Raw genomic sequence first — 20,534 nt, 5'->3', positions numbered from 1 at the left:
GGAAGGGTTGTGAGGATGAAAGGAGATTTTAATGAGTGCTGCCAAGGGCCCAAAAGACACGTCGCATGGAACACAGCCAACATACATCTTCTTTTTCATGAGCCGTTACAAAATTTGGTTTAATTCATTATTTTTTAACATGATATTTTTCCACCAATTTGAATAGAATATTTCCTGTACGTAACTTTCCACGATTCCATGTGATTATATCTTGTAATATGTTTAAAAATAACCTGAAGTAAGAGGTATAAAACATCTAATAGTAAAGAAAAAAATTTATCTTACAAGAATAACACAATTTAGTGCATAGAAAATTCCATTTCCTTCTACCAAAATACATTTCTTTTTCTTTAATGTACAGGATGTTCGGCTACTCTTGTTACAAACTTTGCCAGTAGATTCTACTGATAGATTCAAAATGGAACCAAAAAATCCTACTTAACTATGGTTCGAATCTCAGAGGATTCGGGCTTATCCCGTTCTGATTTTTTAAGGTTTCACGACCTTGCTTCAAATAAACAATGATAACTCCAAAACTAAAAGATTTTGGACAAATCTGTTGAATACTATTAAAAACTACGTAAAATTTCCGATAAGAAGTGATTACGAAAATTACATTACTAAACTTGTAAACGTTAGTGAAACAGACGTTTTAGTAGCCAGAACGTCGAAAATTATTTTTTTTTTCAAATTTGAAAAACATACTGTGGTGATTTTAAACTAGTATTTCCACACCTAGACACCAGCAAATTTCAGAAATCGAGCTCGATTTAATATCCTTTTTAGTGGTGAAACTGCTTTCTTAATTATTTTTTTTCAATTGATGAAGGAAGAGAAAAAACCGTGGTTGAAGGATTGATGGAAATTAATAGTGTGTTTGGAGTTCAATCCTTTTTTTCTTTTATTTTTTTTAAAGAGGGTCCTACTCACATTAAGATCATCACTTAATGTGAAAAAAAAAGGCTTGGTGGAAATTGGTGGTGAAGGTGGAAAGATTAATAATAATTCACTAGTTGTCGTGGTCCGCTTGACCAATTAATATCTTTCAAATAATTAAGGTTTTTAGTTGAGATAAAATGGCAAAAAGCAGGGAAAATTCAAAAATGTGGGGTTGAGATGGGAAGTTAGTGTCCGTAGATGGAGGTCGCGATAGCCGAAGGTCGTGGGTTCGAATCCCGCTCGTGACCTTGACTTTTTTACCTCAACTAAAAATCTTAATTAATTGAAAGATATTAATAATAAAAAAACTTAAGGAAATTTTGAATAGATTTATTAAACGTTTTTCATAGATAGCTAAAACGTTTTGAATCTTAAAACTCTTTCATTCCGGAGAATAATAATACAATAATCCTTTAATCAAAGTTGCAGTCGTGTCGGTAAATAAGTAAGCATTTGCATAATTTCGGTTTCGGACTCAAATCAAAACATAAATCGTTTAAAAAATTCATTCAAAATTTCCTTAAGTTTTTTATTTTTTATATTATTAATCTATCCACCGTATCAATCCTTCAACCACGGTTTTTTCTCTTCCTTTAACAATTTCTTCACCTTTGAAAAAAGTAAATGAAAAAGCAGTTACACCACTAAAAGGGATATTAAATGGAGCACGAACTGAAATTTGCTGGTCTCTAGGTTTGGAAATAGTAGTTTAAAATCACCATAGTATCAACGTTGAAAAAAATTTTTTTCCAAAATTCTGGCTACTAAAACGCTTATTTCATCAAAGTTTACAAGTTTAGAAATGATCACATCCCATCGGAAATCTATTGTAGTTTTTTAATGGTATTCAACAGATTTGGGCAAAACTTTTCTGTTTAGAAGTTATCATTGTTTATTTGAAGCAAGGTCGTGAAATCTTAAAAATCCGAAAAAATCGAATAACTCCTAAACTGATGAGATTCGAACTATAGTGATTTAGAACTTTTTGGTACCATTTTGAATGTGGAATCTTTATGCAAAGTTTGTAACAAAAGTAGCAAAACACTGTATAATTGATGGACAAATGTATTACACGTGTCCGAGCAATGTTGAAAATGGAATCAAGGTTGGGAAAATTAAATATTTTGAGTTCTTTACGTAATTTGGTTTTATGACATTTTCGAATTTTTGTTCATGTATTTCAGTTTGTAATAACTTCTTATCTGATGTTACCAAAAATAAGATAAATATTTGTAATGTTACATAAAAAATATTTATATGTTGTATAAAAAATAAAAAATATTTGTAAATGTTACAAAAACTTATCTATGACTAGTAAAATTGGTTACAAAACGAAATCTAAATTGAGTTTTGTTTTACGGTTCCTTTCAAGTCGTTAAACACAAATTTATATAGCAATCATAAAACATACTATTATGGTATGGAGGGACAAGTACAATTTTTTTCTTTTATTTAGGTCCGGCGACTTACCTTGCCTTTCTTTTCTTATCTTTCTCTCGTTTTAAATCTACTAATTTCTTTTACTGATTCTGCAGCCAAGCTATAATGTTTTATGATATCTCTCTTTTTGACCCTATTGCTGACCTCAGGGCCCTCTCAATTGTGGTTGTGTTGTGGATATTTGTTAACACAAATAACAAATACAAATACACACAGGATTAAAAACTTGATAGTCTGGTTAGTAGACTTTATTATTAAAATTATTAAATATGATTGATAGTAGTGTAAGAAACAATGGGATCAAAAATTAGAATAGAAGTGTTACGTAACTAACCTAATTAAATTTAACTGAAATTTCCGACACTATAAATAAAAAATCACAAAAATGAAAATTCAATTTTGTTATAAATGAATGCAACTAAATTTACAAGAAAAATCGAGTTAAATTATTAACCCTGAAACGAAAATATTGCAGGTTAAAATAAATAAGCAAAGATAGTACATTCGATAATTTAATTTGGTAGTCTATAGAATTTTGACTGTTAATTTGATAATATAGAGAAAGTGTTGTAAATTGGTAACTGTTGGGCGTTAAGCCCCTCCTATATGACAATTTATTTTTAAATACAAATTCTAAACCCAAATACCATTCCAATAATAACTTACTTTTGCTAAAATTAAAAAAAAATAGTAAATAAGTATACAAATTAGAAATGTGTGGTGATTAGAGATAGTTAATCGATATTTATTTAGAAATCGTGAGATGCGGTCTGGTGTGATGTAGGTTTCAGAAAAACATTTTCTTTATCTTACCAACGTTTCGATCTTTATTGGGATCATCTTCAGGCCTGGGATTTACAAACATTGTTACATATAACAATTACATTTTGATGTGGAAAAGTGAATTTATACAATGCAAAATATATTTTTTTATTTTTTATATTCAGTCGAAGTGTTTCTACTCACTCAAAGTGTTTGTCTTCTGTGTAATTGTGCCATTCTTGCGTGTCGTGTGGAGAGTCCCAGTGAGATTTTGCTATTTTGTGTTACATAAGTACAATTACACAGAAGACAAACACTTTGAATAAGTAGAAATACTTTGATTGAATATAAAAAATATATTTTGCATTGTATAAATTCACTTTTCCACATCCAAAATGTAATTGTAATATGTAAACAATGTTTGTAAATCCCAGGCCCTGAAGATGATCTCAATAAAGATCGAAACGTTGGCACGATAAAGAAAATGTTTGTCTGAAACCTACATCACACCAGACCGCATCTCACGATTTCTAAATAAATATACAAATTAGTTATAAAAACCTAATACACATTTAGCCCAACGTAATCTGTATTATTTGTCATTTTATTTCGTCAAAAGATCAATGCTGTATTATTATTCAATTACTGCGATTGCTCATTCCCATCAATTAAAATTTACAAAATCTGTACGTGTCATTTTTCGTTCTGAACAAATCCCACCTTTTTTACGTTTTTTTCAACGTATATTAACATATTATTTTTTCAGAATACAGCACAATGTACGAGATATTTATTTGACTGCAATATCCACTGATTAACCGCAACGTTTTACAATTTTAAATTTTATATTCAAATTTTACTAGCTCAAGTTAAATCTGCACTGTCTGGGAACAATTGTATAAGCCAAAGTCTGCCACAATTTGAAATTGAATATTTCTGGTTTTAGGTCTGACAGATTTTGTAAAATTTGTTTTAAATAGACAAGGACACCTAGCAATCAAATCATTTTAGAACTTATTTCGTTACAAGTAAATTAGTTTATCTCACCTGTAATGTATAGTTGTTTTTAATAAAATTTGACTCATTTTACATGAGTATAAATTTGAAGTTTTACGCAAATGCGTAAGTCGCGTTACAATAATCGGCATGCGCCCTTAGATCTATTTGAAAAACTAGATAAGTGTGGAAGTGTAATCGGAATAAATCAGCTAGTCAAGACATTTTTTAAATAAATATTTTCCAGGACAACTACATTCAATTTAATAAAATATTAGCTCGATAAAAAACAGTTTTTTATAAACATTGCATTTGAATTTGTACCAAATGTCTAACAGTCAAAATCCCAGTCATGAGAAGTTGGGTTTTTTGACGTGTCCGGCTTTACCCCGAAGGAAAAGAAATATGCTTTTTCATTTCCTGATAATAGAATTTTTATACCTAGAATGCGCAGCCAATTCCAGCCCCATCACCGAACCGTCTGTGAAGATGGGATGATAGCCGGGAAGTCTCTCGTTTATATTCGACGTAAATAATTTATCTGCTATTTGGAGAGGATAGCCAGAATAATGTCGTAAATACATTGTGGCCGGTGTTGAAATGGCTGTGCAATATTCCAGCTGCAAAGTAGGAAACAGCTTATATTGATACACTTCAAATAAACCCTGGGTGGCGTCTAGGATAGCTTTTGCAATGGGGGAAGACTTTTTTATTATCCAATATTTTTCTTTCATGACCAATTCTGTCAAAAACGTAATTCAGGGTAGAATAAAATTATCCGAGTATTGCAGGTTGTTCTATTGGTTGATTTTGACATCCAAATGTGTGGAGTGGATTCCAAAATGTCAGCGGACGTGCGGAAACATTTGTTGCTGAAAATGCTTTTATGTATTTACAGTTGAAAATCGAACCACAGTCTATTATGAATATTATACTGAATATGTAAAACCAGAAACTTGTCGAAGGATCCACCATATTCCTCCAGTGATACTGCACTGTATGCTGTACAAGTTTTCCTATTTGGTAAAAATAATATTAATATCCTTTCCATGTAGGGTCTTGGTTGAGATAAAAAAGGCAGTGTCACGAGCGGGATTCGAACCCACGTCCTTCGGCTCGAGCTATCGTGACTTTGATCCTCTCGAACAGTTACTCTCCAGCTCCCAGTCGCTAAGAATTCAACCCTGATTACACGACATTTGAAAATGGCAAAATGAAAGAAAATTCGAACGCTGTAGTTTGAGATTGAGAGTTGGTGTCACGATAGCTCAAGTGGTAGAGCAGCGGCGTATTTAGCCGAAGGACAATCGGGTTGTGGGTTCGAATCCCGCTCGTGACATTGACTTTTTATCTCAACCAATACCTTACATAGAAAAAATAATTAATTGAAAGAAGCTACTTGGGTAGAATAATTAATTGAAAGAAGTAATTAATGTTACCAGTAAAACATGGATTAACATATTATTTTCTAACGTATGATAATTTACGGACAATAATTATTCTTTCCATGTAGGGTCTTGGTTGAGATAAAAAAGGCAGTGTCACGAGCGGGATTCGAACCCACCATCGTTGAACTAACAATATTTCTCTAGAGATAACTTGAAAGTTGTCTTTTGAGTGGTAAAGAAATTTTGACTACAGTATGTTTCACTCCCCATCCAGCCTATGACTGATGAGATTTAAATAAATAATAAAAGGAAGATATAAGGCATTTATTTGGTAGATAATTGTTTGCACCAACTGAAATATATATCGGAAAATAAAGAAAAAGAAGAATTCAAAATAACAAGTTGAAGATATTACTTTAGAATAATTTTTTATAATAAGACTATAAAGTGTTGTTAAAATATGTTGCCAAAAATATTTACGGGCACTATTGGCAAGTAATTCACCTAAGGTGAAATTATTTTTCATATTACAACAGTCGGAATCTATTGTTTGGTTAGCCTTAAATTGTGTGCAAGAACCAATTAAATCCTTCGTCCACTGTCCATAAGATTATGTTATCTATGCGTGATTGTTGGGCAAGAGAATGTTTTTGAGTTTTTGACAATCGTTAGTTTGGTCCTGATGTCTTCCGTTGGGGTGGATCGGTTGATCGATGAGCAAAATGACCTCCATACCTCTTTTTTATCTTCCCTAAAACTTTTTTTGCACTCCCAAAGATGTTAACTTGAGAGGTTCATAATTTATTAACGTAGGGATTGTCCTATAGTCGCAATTGCCGTTCTACTCCTCATTGAACCATCACAAAGGGAATTCCACCATAACCTCTGAATCTGTCGGAATAAATCCTTTTTTTTTTTTTTAAACTTTGTATTTGTTTTTTACAACTGAATTCTTCGACGCAACAAGTAAAACATATAGTATTTACATATAAAATTATTAACGTTAGCGTGAAAGCTTGAACATCCAGTGATGGTAGCCGTTAGTTAATGAATACGATGAGCGAGATGTACTCCATCGTAGGAGACCGATGTGAATTGTTAAGGTTGTCGCGGGGCCACCGACGCTTCAGTCTTCTGTTGGGATTATTAGGTAATGTGGTGGATGACAGGTTTTTGACGAAAGGGTTCGGATGATGGAGTAGTTTGGAATGGTACGTTTTGTAGCGGGATTGGGCTAGCTCGGTAACAAAAGGGACATTTAGGTCGGTATGGATGGTGTGATTGGATACATAGAAAGGGGCTTGTACTATTGTTCTGAGGATTTTAGATTGAAGGGATTGGATTCGATTGAGGTTGGAACGCTTAGCAGTACCGTAAAGTTCAAGTCCGTATGTCCAAATGGGGACCAGGAGGGCAATGTAAAGTTTTCTTTTGTTTGTTAGTGGGAGTCTTGATCGTCTGTCGAGTAGTCGTTTAAGCGTGAAAAATCGTATATTACAGTCTGTGCGCTTAAGTATGGGGGTTCCACGTCAGTCGTTTGTCCAGGTAGAGTCCACCGACGGAGCCAGCATTCTAGGGTGTTTAGGTGATTTTGAAGATTACGGGAAGCAGTGACAGGATTTTTATCAGGAGAAAGAATTGCGGTATCATCGGCAAAGGTGAAGGTGATAGTGTTAGGTTGCGTAGGTAGGTCGAAGGTATAATTTGAATAAAGGAAAGGAGCGAGCACGCTGCCCTGTGGGACACCTGCAAGAATAGGATAGGAGACAATGAATTTTTGTGGGATACTTGGAAGTAACGATCGTTAAGATAGGATTTTAGGATAAGGTAATAGGTTGCTAGGTTTGTGTTGTGGAGTATTTATTTGACAAACTGTAGTCCAAACTTGGTCAAAAATATCATAATTTAATGGCTTATTGACAAGTAAATCTTTGTTATTTACCCAAGCGTCATGGAAGGATGGAAGTCATCCCAATTTGCCTTTCTTCTTCTAGCTTTCCATAAGACTGGGTATTTTGCTCTTTTGGTCATACAGATCTGGACTTACATATTATAATCCTTTTATATTCTTTTGGAGTTAATCCAATTAATTATTAATAATTAATTCCGAGGTATTGTTGAGCTGAAAAATTATTGTCACGAGGGCGACACGCACCAACGAAGTAACCCAGTCTCTTCTACCACTTGAGCAATCGTGACTTCTGTCCTCGAGATTATTATGAGTAATACGGTTTTTCTGCTACACTGTAAATGTTCAGATTTGTAAATGTTGATGGCGGTCGTTAGGCTTTCTTGGTGCGCGTGTTTCACCGGTTTTTGCTACTTTTAACGAGTTTAACCTGTCTGCTCCTGTAATTTTAACGGGAAAGAAGGAGAGAAACGGCTAGTCAGGCGGTGATTTTTTTTACTCGTTTCAACATTTGTTCTTCCAGGTGATGAAGAAACCTAAACCAAATAAGAGCGTGTGTATTTCCAAAAGATAATTTACCATTTGTAACAAATTTGAAATTTGAATAAAACAATTTACAACAACAACAAGTTTTTTTGAATTTGAATTAATTAAGGTTTTTAGTTGAGATAAAAAAGTCTGCGTCACGAGCGGGATTCGAACCCACGATCTTCGGCTATATACACCGCTGCTCTAACACTTGAACTATCGTGATCTCGACTCGGACACTAACTTCCCATCTCAACCCCCACCTTTTTTTCAAATGTCGTGTAACCTATTTGATTCTCGGCGACAAATGAATTGGCCACGGAGAGCTTTAGATAAAGTATACTTCATTTAACATTTAAACTTAAAATTAAATTTACTAGTTTGAAAAATGGCAAAAAGGTGGGAAAATTGAAAAGGTGGGGTTGAGATGGGAAGTTAGTGTCCGAGTAGATCGAGGCCACGATAGCTCAAGTGGTATAGGAGCGGCGTATCTAGCCGAAGATCGTGGGTTCGAATCCCGCTCGTGCCATTGACTTTTTTATCTCAACTAAAAACCTTAATTAATTGTAATATATTAATTGGTCAAGCGGACCACAAAATTACTGAATTTAATTAATTAAAATGAAGTATACTCCACTAAAACTGTCCGTGGCCATTTCATTTGTCGGCGAGAATACGATCCGATTACACGACATTTGAAAAATGGCAAAAAAGGAGGGAAAATACACAAGGTGGGATTGAGATGGGAAGTTTGTGTCCGAGTGGATCGAGGCTACGATAGGTCAAGTGGTAGAGCAGCGGCGTATCAAGCCGAAAATCGCGGGTTCGAATCCCGCTCGCGACAGTGACATTTTTATCTCACCTAAAAACCTTAATTACAAGAAATATATTAATTGGTAAACCGGACCACGAAAACTAACGAATTTTTTTGAATATTTAGTTTCAAGTCTTAGTAAATTGACTAAGAATTTCTAAAAAATTCCTTCAATACTTTTGTTTATTAAACCACAATGGTTATTTCTCATTCATGCTTTTGATTTTCAATCTTTTTAAATTTCATTTCATCTTTTGACTGTGTCAATACGAAAAGATTTACATTTGTCCAAAGAAATGTTTCTTTGAATTTTGAATCAGACGTTTCGTAGTGAATGAATCTGAGATATGGATCCGTCTTGAGAGGGCTGAGTTTGATATATTACCTTGTCATACACCGGAAAACCTCTCCACCCTCAAGCAACAGAGGGTCTTGAACCTATGGAGTCCGCCTGTAACACGGGAATAATAAATAAACACTTTTTTGTTATTTAAACAACGAGAACAACAGAGAGAAAAAATGAGCGTGTGTTAGTTTGCTTTCCGAAACTATTCAACTTACAGAAATATGTAGATATGTACTTTTCCTTGAAACCTTTTTCTACTTAACTAAAAAATTCTTATAATTAAAATTCTTTTAGGTAAAAATACGTAAATTTATTTTTCATATATTCATTTAGAATTCCATTAATTATATAATGGACTCAACAAATATTTACATATTAAACAAGGTGGTTATCGATGTAGAAAGTTTAATTGTTTCTATGCATGTGTACAATACATCTATAAATTCCCGTCCACCGGCTGAATGGTAGTCGCTGGAAATAACTTTTTCCAGAAAGGCTGCTAATAAATAAATACTACGGGCCGCCCTTTGTACGCGTCAGTACACGAGGAAATATTTCTCTTTCAAAATATACGTTCAAATAACATAGGACTGGACCTTTCTCAATTCTTTAAAAATAATCTCTTGATACATTGAGAAGCAAAAAAAGTGCGTACCTTTAATATTTTAAATTTTTAACTCGTAGAAAATCCTCCATTGATTATTTTACAATATGTGATTCGTTTTTAAAGGTCTAAAGGTAAATAAAACACAAGTAAAATCTTCCACTTGTGTTTGTTTATAAATGAATTTTGTAAATAAATCTTTAAATAGTCAATCTCTTGGTTGTTTTCCTGTAAAGCTTCTTTCTAACGTTCTGGTGGTTCGATGTACCACTTTTATGTTCAAATTTGTTTTAAGTGATATTGATTCGGTTAGAATCATAGTGTTGTTGGACGTTGGAAGAGGTCAAGCGTATGAGGCATGGGTGCCTTATCATCCCAGAACAATTGTCCGAAGGGTCGCCATCGTGGCACATCTCAGAGAAAGATGATCGTTTTATTGTTCGAATGTACTCCGAATCTACATTCCACCACTGTTCAGATCAACCGATCTCTTCAACAAGTTAGAAATGGTTATGTCAGTGTACGGCTTTCAAAAACTGGATTACCTGCGAGTATTTGGTAATTTAACTCGTTTACAGAAAAATTCATTCTTAATGTCATATGCTTGAAACCGTTAGGTTCACTTTTGTAAAACTTTGCAAATATTTAATTATAATTTCAGAGTCAATTTATTTATACTTCCAAAGTTCGACTAAGGAGCACACTATTTGTCCTGCCAGTTGGCAATATGTAACGAAAGTCTCGAATCATTGATCACGCAGTTAAAAAACATATAGGAAATTTTAGTTTAAAATTCTGTTATAATTGAACATTTATTGTACGGTCAACGTATTAGTATTGGGTGTATTCTGAGTCTATTTTAAACATGTTTTTATTATCAGGTATATTGTTTACTATTAAGAATTAAAAAAATCGTTTTCAACGTTATCTTATCAATACATTAACTACAACTGAACACTCATGCAGTGTCATTTGTAAGAAAATTTTACAGTGTAAATACAAATAACTTAAAATAACCTCATACTTCGTACTCGCATATTTTTTTCTTTTTATCTTTTTTTTTTGCATATTAAAAAATTTAATCATCCGTATGATACCTACCTCTAGCTCTAACTTTAACTCTAATTCACTAGTTTTCGTGGTCCACTTGACCAATTAATATCTTTCAATTAATTAAGGTTTTAGGTTGAGATAAAAAAGTCAAAGGCACGAGCGGGATTCGAACCCACGATCTTCGGCTAGATACGCCGCTGCTCTACCACTTGAGCTATCGTGACCTCGATCCACTCGGTCACTAGCTTCCCATCTCAACCTCACCTTTTGAATTTTCCCTTCTTTTTGTCATTTTTCAAATGTCGTGTAATCTATTTGATTCTCGGCGACAAATGAAATGGCCACGGAGAGATTTCGTGAAGATATACTTCATTTTAACTTATTAATGTCATTAGTTTTCGTGCCCCGCTTGACCAATTAATATCTTTCAATTAATTAATGTTTTTATTTTAACTACAATCCTAAATTAATTTAACTCTAATGTTAAACTTAACTCTAACACTAACTTCTAAAAAGATAACATTTTCCCAACCCAAACTTTAACCCTAACCCTACATAATCTACCCTAACTTAATTCCATGATTCGCTTAACATTAACCCTACCAAACATAACGTAATTCGTTTTTAAACCCAATCTTTATACTATTGGGTTGTCCGGAAAATAATGCAGGATTTTGGTATTAAACAAAAAAAAAGAAACTAGTTACTTTAAAGCAATGTTCTTTAATCAAAATAATTTCCCATACTCTCAATACATTTCTCCCAACGTGTTGGTAACTTATTAATTCCGTCTGAGTAGAATTCAGAATTTTTAGAATTGATAAAGTCAATAAATGCATTTTCCAGTTCCGTTTGATTTTTGAATATTATGTGTTGTAAGTAGTGGTCCAGGTGTCTAAAAAAATGGTAGTCAGTAGGCGAGAGGTCCGAAGAGTAGGGTGGGTGAGGCAAAGTTTCATAGCCAAGCTCCAATAATTTTTGTGACGTTACACGTGACACATGTGGTCGAGCGTTGTCATGCAACAAAATGGGCCCTTTCCGATTGACCAAAGAGGGCTTCATTACTGCCAATTTCTGATGCATGGTATTAATTTGGTTACAGTATGATTCAGCATTGATGGTTTCGCCAGGATTTAAGAAGCTGTAGTGTATTAAACCAAATGAAGCCCACCATACCGTAACCATTACCTTTTTTTGATGAGTTGGGGGCTTTGGAGCTTCTCCTTTGTCGAGCCACTGTCCAGAACGTCTAGTGTTATCGTAGAGAATCCACTTTTCGTCACATGTAACAATTCTGGCCAGAAATGGGTCATTTTTGTTTCGACAAAGAAGTGATGCACAAACATCAAAGCGCTGATTTTTTTGGCGATCGTTTAATGAGTGTGGAACCCAATTTTCGAGTTTTTTCACTTTTCCAATCGCCTTGAGGTGGTCAGCGACGGTCGTTTTACTGACTTTGAGTTGCTCTGCAAGTTCTCGAACAGTTGTTTTGGGGTTTTCTTCCACCACTGATCGCAGAACATCATCATTAAGAGAGGAAGGCCTTCCACGACCTTCTTCATCTTCAAGGCTGAAATCTCCCTCCCGAAATTTTTTAAACCACCTTTGCACAGTGCACTCATTAACACAACCCTCGCCCCAGACTTGGTTAATGTTTCTAGCCGTTTGGGCTCCGCTTCGGCCGAGTTTAAACTCGTAAAAGAAAATCGTACGAAATTCTCGCTTTGACATTATAAGGATGACTGAATTATTTCCAAGTAGCGGAATGCTACAGAGGTAAACAAACAATATCATTTGGAAGAGGATTACAAATGAGTAATCCTGTAAACGTAAACAGAATATTTTATATAGATTTTTTTTAATGAAAACTTAAAATCCTGCATTATTTTCCGGACAACCCGATACTAACATAGAGTTAATTCGTCCTAACCCTACATAACCAAATGTAATTCGTCCCTGAACCTAACCCTATCTCTAACGATATTTTACTTAACACGCTTGTATATTTAACTATAACCGTTCTAAACAATACTTATTGTCTATACCCTTACTCTATTACTATACTACAAAACTTAATTCGTTTGTAAACAGTGTCGGTGCTCCTGACGGTTAAGGCGTTGACACAGCGCTCATCACTGTAAGGTAAAAGTCCCTTTCGAATCAAGTGGTCTTGAATAAACCCAATATTCTTAGAAACGTGTTTTTTTCTAAAACACCAAGTCTCCGAGTGTTCATTGAACTTAGTGTTTGAAAAACCCTCGTAAAAACATCGACCCTAACTTAAACTCCTACCTACTTTGCTTAACTTAACGCCCTCGACCCTAATCTGATCCCTGCAAAGCTTTAACCAAATCTATCCAATCCCGGCCTTAACATAAACCTAACTGTACATAACCTTCTTATACTGTCCATAAATCTGCTCTAAGGCAAACTAACTTGTCCCTAGTCCTAAAATCGTACCAAATCTCCCGTACCCTTTCCCAAACCCAAACTCTAACCCTAAGTTTTCCTCAATCTAACCTGTCCTACTAGATCTTATTTAATCTTACCTGTCTCAACCGAATGCTAATCTCTACCTATCTCACTATAACGCCATAACTTTACCAAACCAAACCCGTCTGACTCTACATAACCTTAGACTTAATTCAATTAATTAATATTTATGAAAGGTATTGGTTGAGATAAAAAAGTCAGCGTCACGAGCGGGATTCGAACCAACGACCTTCTGCTCGAATTTTCCATCCTTTTTGCCATTTTTCAAATGTCGTGTAATCTATTTGATTCTCGGCGACAAATGAAATAGCCAGGCAGAGTTTTCGTGAAGATATACTTCAGTTTAATTATTAAAATTGTAAAAAGGAGGGAAAATTCAAAAAGGTGGGGTGAGATGGAAGGTTGGTGTCTGAGTGAATCGAAGCCACGATTGTTCAAATGGTAGAGCAGCGGCGCATTTAGCCGTGGGGTCCATTCCCACTCGTGACGTTGATTTTTTTATCTCAACCAATACCTTTCATAAATATTAATTAATTGAAAAATGTTAATTGGTCAATCGGACCACGAACTGTAATGGACTTAGACTTAATCCTATCTAAACTAACACGTCTTACTATAACTAGCCTGTCTCTAACATTAACCACACCCTACCTAGCCAAATCCATACCTAACCTATCCTTAACTCTACTTATATCTCCTACCAAAACAAATTCGCATTTCCTCGAAATCCGCGACAAGGAAATGGTCACGCAATCAAATCTAAAATACGATGTTAACATAATATATTTATTTTAATATTATTACACACTAAATCCATTATATTTCGTGGTCCAATTTAACAAATAACTTCTTTCAATTAATTAATGTTTATGTAAGGTATTGGTTGAAATGGAATAGTCAGGGTCTTTTTCATTTCAACCAATACCTTACATAAAGATTAATTAATTGAAAGAATTTTTACATACGTTGGTAATGAAGGTTTATTGGAATCAGTTGTTCAATACTTAATATACAGAGACGTCTTTTTCTAAATTTCTAGAATTCCGAATTCTATTTAATACGGGGAAAAAATTAATCAAAATCTTCTTCATACCGACGAAATATTTTTGCTGTATATGCGCCAGGTAACAGTTTTTAAATTGTGAAAACTGAACCATCGGGAAAGTAATTTCAGATATTTCGTTTTTGGTTACTGGTTTTATTTCACATTGTTCTCTTTTTGCTTTCAATTAAATGAACCGGATTTTTTTTATTGATGTTGGCCGTGGGATACGTGGCTGGATAGCTGTAAATCAGGACCAATAAAAAGAAATCTCCGACAATTTGGACGAATATACGGATTTCGCGCCTCGACGTAAGGCTAGAAGGTTATACAAATCTTAAAAAAAAATGTTTGACACAAATTTTTGACGAGTACTATGAATTGACAGTGTCTACATTCAAAAATATAACTCATATGCATGATGCCACTAAATGTTAGAAAGTTTCTGCTCATTCTACAGTCCGATTATTTAAAAGACGAAAATGCGGTGATTGGCCAATGATTACGATTAGTAAACTGAAATTTGTCATTAGGGGGGAAGTATAAAAAAATTAATATATTTGCCAAAAAGAAATATGAAAATTTTGTAATAAACGAATTTTTTCAGTGTCGAGTTTTGGGTTAAAGGAATATGTAAATTTATTTGGATCCTATTGTTTTTGAATTTTGCGAATCGGAAGAGGTAAAATGTTTTCTGGAAGTCAATTGTTTGGAAGCGTGAAGGGAAAATTTCATCTTCGAACAATTTGATATGTCGTTGGTTTTCGTCGTCGTGGGTTTACCGAGGGGTTTTCTTCGGAAGGGGCAAACCAAATTACCTCAGCCGCCCTGTTATTATTCTTCTTCCTGGTAAAAAATACGCAATCAAGTTTGGCCAAGGGACCGAATAACCGAGGCGAAATTGCCCCTGCCTTAGACAACACCGCGGCAGCGCATAATTGACATCTTTAATATTCCCAAGCGGAAGATTTTCTATTTAATTAAATTCCCCGTGCGAATTTTCTGGAAGGCGGAAACTTAATCCTAAAATATTAGTTCGTTTACACACAATAAATAAGAGGACGTTCATTAAGCCATAAATAAGAGCAATATCCACCCGTGGCCAGTTTGCAGTCACCACGGGCCCTGAAATTCTAACCTTCGGAAATTGTCCGATACAAGGGGGCAACTAGTTTTCTCTTTTTCTCTTTTTTCTTTCTCTCTCCACTTTCAAACTCGATTAATAACTTTCAACAATAAATGCTAGTTTGAACAGTTTAGCAGTTGGATTTATTACTACTTCAGGAAACAAGCCGCATTTGGCATTAAACATGAAGAGGCAGTAAATGAACAGAATTGACCTATATAGACCTATACAGTAGGGAAACTTCGAAATCCTCAAGTGGGCTAAGTGCTGAATAAAATGGTAATACTCCTTGGAGTAATCGTTCATTATTTGTATTTTATTTTTTACGAGGGTTCTCAATAGCAGAGGTTATATCAACCCTGGGGGTGCCGGTGTTTTTGAAAAAAAAAAACATTTGTCGTCGTGTTGGAATGCAGCGCCGCTGGATTCGAACCCGGGACCTTTACCGTGATGAGCGTCGTGTCATCGCCTAAACCGTTGCGGCCAACGACCCCAATCTTTCATTATTCAAAAACTTCCTAAAAAAAATCCGAATTATCTTGACATTTTTGAACCTGCCGTTTATAAATGTTTATTGCAATAAAATATCTTTCAATTTAGTCAGTAACGATCAGTTTTGTTTTGAGAAACCAATCTAATTAGGAAAGGAAAACCAAAACTGATTTGTAACGAACATATGAGAGGTCAGCCCTCAGCCAACATGGGGAAATGTCACAAAAAATACTTTTATATCTTTAATTAAAATGAAATTAATTAAAAAAATGTGAACAGCTTTCATTCAGCTAGTGGCTTGATGGCACGCAGTCATCCCTTTGGCTGTCGAAACCTTTTACACACCTTTTGAGTTGAGATAAAAAAGTCAGTGTCACGAGCGGGATTCGAACCCACGACCTTCGGCTTGATACGCCTCTACTCTACCACCTGAGTTATCGTGACTTCGATCCACTCGGACACTAGCTTCCGATCTCAACCCCACCTTTTTGAGAAATGTAAAAAAGTGAATTTTAATATAAACTAAAGATGCCACAAAAGATTGAAAATCAAAATCATGAATGAGCATAACCAATGTGGTTTAATTATCAAAAATATTGAAGGCATTTTTTTGAAATTCTTAGTCAATTAACTAATACTTGATACTAAATATTGAAAAAAAATCACTAGTTTTTGTGGTCCGCTTGCCAATTAATATCTTTCAATTAAGTTTTTAGTTGAGATAAAAAAATCAGTGTCACGAGCGGGATTCGAACCCACGACCTTCCACTTGATACGCCGCTACACTACCACTTGAGCTATCGTGGCTTCGATCCCCTCGGGCACCAACTTCTCATCTCAACCACACCTTTTGAATTTTCCCTCCTTTTTGCCATTTTTCAAATGTCCTGTAATCTATTGATTCTCGACGACAAATGATTAGCGGTCAAGCCGAAGGTCGTGGGTTCGAATCCCGCTCGTGACACTGACTTTTTATCTCAACTTAACACCTTAATTAATTGATTGGTCAAGCGGGCCACGAAAATAGTGACTTTTACACAGCTTTTGAGAATTCTCTATAACTGCTCTATTTTTCCTTTGAACAAAAAAAAAAAAAAAAAAAGATAATTTGACAGTACAAAGTAAAGGCGGTAAGGTGGGCAGAACCATGACCCTATGAATACTTCATTTTTTTGTCTGTCCGGAGAGAGGTGTTCCTAGGTACAATAGATATTTTTTACGGAAGACCAAAGATGGGCAGGTGTGGAAAAAATCTGTCGAATAGTTTCCATTAGAGTTCGAAATTTATTGAACATGAATAAAGTAAGACTTATGATGAACTTTTTTAAATTCTAAATACACAAAGGAATTTGTTTTTACGCTGATCTACGTTATCTATCAATCGAAATATTGTTGATAAGTACAATTCACTAATAGAGAATATTATTAATGCTGCTAAATTCACATAACCCGGATTTCATTTGTAATCGAGTCAATTGATGATGATGCACGTGGAAAAATTAAAAATCGCGCGTTCGTCTCTTCATCGAATGAGTTATTGCTAGGCGGTTCTGAGAGAATTGTGAAAGCGAAATTATTATCTCTAGAACAATAAGCGTTAAACCGTGCGTGCCGCCGATTTCCATCTGTTCGTGACATTAAAAAAGCTATATAAATTTCACTAATTCCAGGACGGCGGAACGCATTTTGTTTGTTCCTTTCGGAATTTCCGATTGTAAACAAATTCAATTGGTGATTTTTATTATGTAAATATTTAAATTTTATTTAAAGAGTTTTAACCCGAAACAAAGATTAACTATTTCCATGGATCCTGCATCAGCATTTACTACGATTTTCATTAAATCATCTTTTAATTGAAAGATTCAGAATTCAGACGATAGATATATTTTTTGCCTGGATACACGCATGTCGCATTTCCAGCTGAGTATCTTCTTCGTTGTGTCATTCATTGATAAACGTCGAAACACAAATCATTTTTCTAATATTATTACATTTATTAATTGTGTCATGTAATGAAGGCCTGTTTTCTTATTAAAAATAAATAAAACATCAATTTTAACATGGATATTTTTGGTATCCTTAAAACATAATTCCTTCTCACAGTTTTTTTGTTTTGAACCATTCAGGTCAGGTTAAGGATTTAAAAATACAGACAAGAACTAATAATGGGTTCACTCTTATAATTCATGACAAGAGACGTGTTTCTTACACTTTCAACCTGATGATGAGCTTGAAAGCCTGAAATTCTCGTTGTTCAAAGCAACAAAATATTGTTCGGAACTTTTTTATTAAAGATATTAAACAGCATTCTCACCCCACCTTTATCATTTCTATGAAACACTTTTTGTGTGACAAATTTCAGCTTAATTAATTTTGCGTTATTTAGAGGTGAGGATAGATTGGATTTGTTTTCCAGTGTTAGAAAAGGGTTAGTGATAGGATTTTGGTTTTCCAATTAGATTAGACGAGTGTAGGGATTAGTGATGGATTGCGTTTGATTAAGGTTTTGGCTAAGGCGTGTTTGGGACAGTCAAGGATAGGATTAAGATTACAGTTAGGTTATGTTGCTGCTACGTTTAAAGATAGATTAGGTTAGATTAAGTTTATGATTAGCGAGTTCTAGGGTCAGGCTAGGCTCGTGTTACAGTTAACGGAAAAAATAAAAATTAAGTTAGGTAAGGTTATCGTAAAATTGTGAGGCGATTGAGGTTTGTTAGGGCTAAGTTAGACTTCGCGGGTGTAGGTTAGGGATGGGAACAAGTTGGGTTACATATCTATGCTTTAATTTTTTTAGTGAACTTCAGAATATACGCGAGTGCTGTTTTATTAGAAAATAATGTTCAAAATATTTAAATAGGGTTTTTTTAAAAACAAATTTGGTATTTGGCTTTAATCATAACGGGAAAATGATAGGTGGGCTATGGTAAATTAGACGTATTTTAAGCTGAATGATTTTAGGACAGTACCGATACATTTAAAGTATAAAAATAAATAAATTAACTAATTTCGTGGTCCGCTTGGCCAATTAATATATTATAATTAATTAAGGTTTTTAGTCGAGATAAAAAAGTCAATGGCACGAGCGAAAAATGGCAAAAAGGAGGGAAAATTCAAAAGNAAGGCAGAGTCACGAGCGGGATTCGAACCCACGACCTTCGGCTAGATACGCCGCTGTTCTACCACTTGAGCTATCGTGACTTCGATCCACCGGACACTAACTTCCCATCTCAACCCACCTTTTTGAATTTTCCCTCCTTTTTGCCATTTTTGAAATGTCGTGTAATCTATTTCATTCTCGGTGATAAATGAAATGGCCACGGAGAGCTTTAGTGGATTATACTCCATTTTGCTTATTAAATCTATTAGGTTTCGTGCCCAATTGACCAAATAAATTCTTTTCAATTAATTAATCTTTTAAGTGAGGTATTGGTTGAGATGAAAAATGAAATTAAAAAATGGCAAAAAGGAGGGAAAAAATAAAAATGTGGTGATGAGATGGGAAGTTTGTGTCCGAGCGGCGTATTTAGCCGAAGGTTGTGGGTTCGAATCCCGCTCGTGACACTGCCTTTTTACCTCAACCAATACCTTACTTAAGAGATTAATTGATTGAAAAGAATTTATTTTGTCAATCGGACCACGAAACGTAATCGATATAAAAAAATATATAGACTATTTTTTCATCTCCTAAAAATGATATCAACATTGAAATCCACGTTGCTACTTAGTTTTACGTTTCTCATTGTCAGTAATATTTTATCAGAATGGTTTCTTGGAAATGTTTCAAACTGGGTTGAAAAAAATCCTTTTTATATTTTGAGAGCCGCATTTTTCTGAATGTCGTCCCAACTCATTATATGCAAATGCGGATGGTCTGTCAACGAAATACATCCCATTTAAATTGCTTAGGTCTAGATTTTGTTGTAATTGCCACGGAGTGTATTATATATATTTTATGTATACATTGCATATATTTTTTTGTTATTTCTTACTGATTTACGCGAAATAACAACCACTTTTCCTACCTATACAGTTTGGAAGCATGGTGTGACTATTTGATGCTAATAAGTGTTGAATTAAATTTTGACAATATAAAATTAATGTTGTTATAAATTTTACTTTGTCGTATTATCAGTGATGTGGAAACAATTCTGTTTGGCTGAGCTTCAGTCAGTACAAAAATTAAAAAAGTTGGCAGTTTTGTTCATCCCTTTTTTCAACATATATATAATTTATTATATATATACAGGGTGAGTCATTTTTTGACGCACCATTGGAAAATCAACGTGGGTGCGTTTAAATCTGACTCGAGGCTTATTTCCTTTGATTAATACGTTAATACGTTAATTAATTAATACGTTAAAAAAGTGAGTTTATTTTCGGTGCACCATTGGAAAATCAACGTGGGCGCGTTTAATTCTGACTCAAGGCCAATTTCTTTTGATTTTAACATTAAAAAAAGGAAGTGAGTCAATTTTTGGTTCCCCATAGGAAAATCAACGTTGGTGCGTCTAATTACGACTCGGCACATTTTATTTTGTTAGTTTCGTACCAAAAAATAGGCGAGTCACTTTTCGACGCACCATTCGTTAAAAATTAATTTTA

The 20,534-nt window shown here is 34.4% G+C and overlaps 1 long non-coding RNA gene across 1 annotated transcript in view; it reads left to right on the top strand.

Moving 5' to 3' along the window:
• The window catches only part of LOC112127212, a 581,355-nt gene that overhangs the window by 294,349 nt on the left and 266,472 nt on the right, over positions 1-20,534 (top strand). The gene's annotated exons all lie outside the window — the stretch shown is intronic.

This window comes from Cimex lectularius, unplaced genomic scaffold, assembly GCF_000648675.2.
Source record: "Cimex lectularius strain Harlan isolate CLEC.00 unplaced genomic scaffold, Clec_2.1 scaffold114, whole genome shotgun sequence".
Taxonomy (NCBI): domain Eukaryota; kingdom Metazoa; phylum Arthropoda; class Insecta; order Hemiptera; family Cimicidae; genus Cimex; species Cimex lectularius.
The sequence above is the reverse complement of the archived record's forward strand: the minus strand, read 5'-3'. Positions and strand labels throughout refer to the sequence as shown.